This window comes from Nanorana parkeri, unplaced genomic scaffold (genome assembly GCF_000935625.1).
Source record: "Nanorana parkeri isolate BGI_ZX_2015 unplaced genomic scaffold, ASM93562v1 scaffold55, whole genome shotgun sequence".
In the NCBI taxonomy this organism is placed as follows: domain Eukaryota; kingdom Metazoa; phylum Chordata; class Amphibia; order Anura; family Dicroglossidae; genus Nanorana; species Nanorana parkeri.
The window spans coordinates 444,514-448,254 of record NW_017306323.1 but is presented as its reverse complement, the minus strand read 5'-3'; positions in this window follow the sequence as shown (position 1 = coordinate 448,254).

The window sequence follows — 3,741 nt, the reverse complement described above, 5'->3', positions numbered from 1 at the left end:
TCTTCTTTAAAGCTACTCTAAAACTCTACAGTACAATGGTGCCTTCACAGAAGAGATTGAATACTCACCTCTTCTGGTATCTGCACCAGCGGTCTCTGTATTAGGGTAGAGAAACCACTGGCTGAAGATCTCATAGAATTTGACACTTCAAGGGGTGTCAGATTTCTGGTCCTTCTATGTAGTCAGCAGTTGAATCCAAAATCCCCTTTGTTATTACTGTTTCTTGTACTGATTTAGGGGCTGGCAGGAGGAAACAGAGAGCACAGCGGTAGACCAGGAAACACTCCTGGAAGTGTCAGATTCTACCGGTTCTTCAGCCGGCATTTTTTTCTATATTAATAGATTATGCATTTTGCGCTAGGTGTCTGAAAGAGAATAGCAATCCTTATGCACCACCATATCATGTTGAGCTTGCACTTCATGGTACATATTTCTTAGCTTATTGAGTTATACAGATGCATTACACAAAAAGGAATAGGCTATTATAGCCGTGGCATGGCCTGTTTTGACTATAGCTAGGCGCCTCTAGAGTCTACTGAACAAAATTATGGGGGTTCTTCACGAAAGAGCCGAAGGATCCAGCCGTAGCTTCGGCTGATCCTTTGGTTCTCATCGGCCGCCGGAGCCCTTCGGTTTAGTCGAACCGAAGGGCTGCTGTACGGGCTATTCACTATAGCCCGTACAGCGGCCGAGCGGCTCAGCCGAACCGAAGGCATATGCTTCAGCTCGACTGAGCCGTCACTTCAGCTCGACTGAGCCGAAGTGACAGCTGAAGAGGGGCGAACGGCCTGCCGAAGGCCGGCCGTAAGCCCCGCAAATGACAGCTGGGCAGAGCTTGTGATCTCATGGCTGGCTCATGGCAGATCAGCGCCCCAAAACAATAACAACTGGGCGCAGTTGTTGTTCATTGGCTGGGACCTGCTAGAAGACTCTAGCAGGTGCCGGCCAATAGGAAACTGTTGGGAGGAGCTAGCAGTGAAAGCTTTTGTTGGTTGTTTTTTTTCTTTTTTTAAAATCGTTATACATTTTTTAAATTTTACTATTTATTTACATTTTAAAAATATTTTTTCAACCTTTTTTTTTTAAACTCTTTTCATTGATTTGAAAATGAAAAGGGATCAACATGCTGAAAACTATTGGCATAACATTTGTGTATTGTACATTATTATTATTATTATTATTATTATTCATTTATTAATTTTCTTCCTTTCAGATGGTTTTTGTTAAGAATGGCTTGGATATAACTCTGTTAACTTCCTGCTGTGTCTGGGAGTATCAGTTGTGGGGGTCATACAGTTAAGAGGATTATCAGGTCATAACGTCAGCACATGAAGAGGAGCATTATATACTAAATCCTTAGGAGTACACATTAACTTTCAGCTGAAAAAGTGAATAAAACTGACTCATAAACCACCTTGAGGAGGGCTTTTACCAGAAATATTTTATATTATGGAATAAATTACCAAAACAGATATTTTAATTAACACTTCTAAATTCTACACTAGATTGACATGGTGTTTAATTTTACTGAGGTGATGTCAGCTAACGTTTCAAATTCCACTTTGCAAAGGTTGCAACATAGAACCGAATCTGACCCTGCTTATATAAGTCTAAGGCCCCGTTCACATTGAGCGATTCGCATTTGCGCGATATCGCGCAAATGCTTGCATCAAAAACCATTGAATCGCGGCAAAGTCTGCTCCAAAAAGGGTCCTGCTGTATTGACACACGACCCGCAACAGCAGGACCCTTTGCCCCATTGCAAAGCATTGAAGAGCGATATCGCACGGTAAATAGCCGCGATATCGCGGGAATTACCGCGCGATAAATTGCTCAATGTGAACGGGGCCAAAAATGAAACAGTCCACAATGATTAATAGTAAAAATTACCTTGCAAATGTTTTGGTTTCTATAGTCTGAAGGCAGCATAGACAGAGGGGTAAGCCTTCACTTTCTGGATACTTAGGGGGGTATACAAGGCAGGATTTTAGAAACGACCCTGTTTCCCCGAAAATAAGACCTAGTGCTATTTTTTGGAATTGCTAAAATATAAGACCTACCCAAGAAAATAAGACCTAGTTGTGACCATTCCCAAGACCGGTGGTGGCATAAGGGGGAACTTGAAGAGCCGTGGGAGAGAATCAGCGGTGCCAACGAAGCCAGCGAGAGAGGAAGCGAGGCGGCAGAGGAGGGAGCAGAGCCGCATAAGCTGATGCCTACTCTATAGCGCCGGCTCCTGTCACAGGCAGAGTGATACCAAATGTACTCGGCCTGTGAGGAATCGATAGTGAAAGCGCATTTCGCTCATTCTGGCCAGCGATTGGTTAGCAAATTGCTCTTGGAAAGGTACGGCAACCCCTGATCACCATATTTTTGTACATGAATACATGTAGACTTTTCTACATGAATAAGTGTGGATTGTTGTACATAAAAGTTTTAAAAAATAAGACCTACCCCAAAAATAAGACCTAGTGTGTTTTTGTGAGCCAAAAAAAATATAAGACAGTGTCTTATTTTCACGGTAACACGGTAGCAGTACAGTCAATTAAGAACTCCTTACACATTCCCACACTTTTTACTACCACAATGCTTTAACCTCCCTGGTGGTATGATTATGTCAGGAATTTTGTACCAAAAGCGGTACAATTTTTTGCATGGAAATTTGTTGTTTATATTGTAGGCCTGTAATTCTTAGTAAATCTTAGGAATAACTCACCTAAATCTGTCCAAACAAGAGTCCAGTAGACATCCCGGGTATGATAAAGTTTGAAACACGAAATCATAAATTATAATATAATAAATAATTATAAATGATTATAAGAAATTATAATATAATAAATAATTATAAGAAATTATAATATAATAATTTAAAAAATGGTCCAGTAAATGGGAATTCTGGGGGCGCTGCCTGATCCGTACCACAGTCAATAGAGTACAGTAAAAGTGCAGGCTGGGCACTGGACAAAGCTCTAGGGACAAAATTGAAGTGAAATAGTTTGATACATAAGTGTAATTATAGCAGATTACATTGTATTGTGTGTATTCTGTGTACATTGCAACTTTTCACTTTTGAATTTCCCGCCGGCTGTGACGCTCGAAAACGAAACTAAAAGTCAGATGCCGGCTTTTAGTTTCATTTTCGGTCCGCGTACAGCAGAGGACGCCGCGGGATCGCAGGGACAAGGTGAGTGTCACTTTTCTCTGCAGCCCCGAGTCTGGCTCGGGGTTACCGCTCCCAGCATTGAAAATTCACCCCGAGCCAGACTCGGGATTACCGCCAGGTAGGTTAAAGGAGTTTATTTATTTAATTTTTTTTTATTATTCCTCTTTATTGAATTTTTTTGACAATTTATAATAATAATTTACAACCACGTAATTATTAATGTAATTTACAACAACATGATTATACATCCACATACATACAACTCACATTTAAGATACTGCTAGTTTCACAACTTAGTCCATATTTTAACATTTACATTTCATAGTCAACCCTGAACAATCTTCATATTATATTTACCAAATCTTCAATTAGCTTCCCACATAGCCTCTCTAACTCCCTTCACCCTCCCCATTTATATTGTGATATTTTCTACCTCCATATTTAATGTTTCATACTAATTTATTTTGTATATTATTTAGGTGTTTACTCTCAAATATATAACTTTTCCCATATTATATCAAAACAAGAAACTCCCTACTACATATTTATAGTGTATAATTTATATATATATATTTATA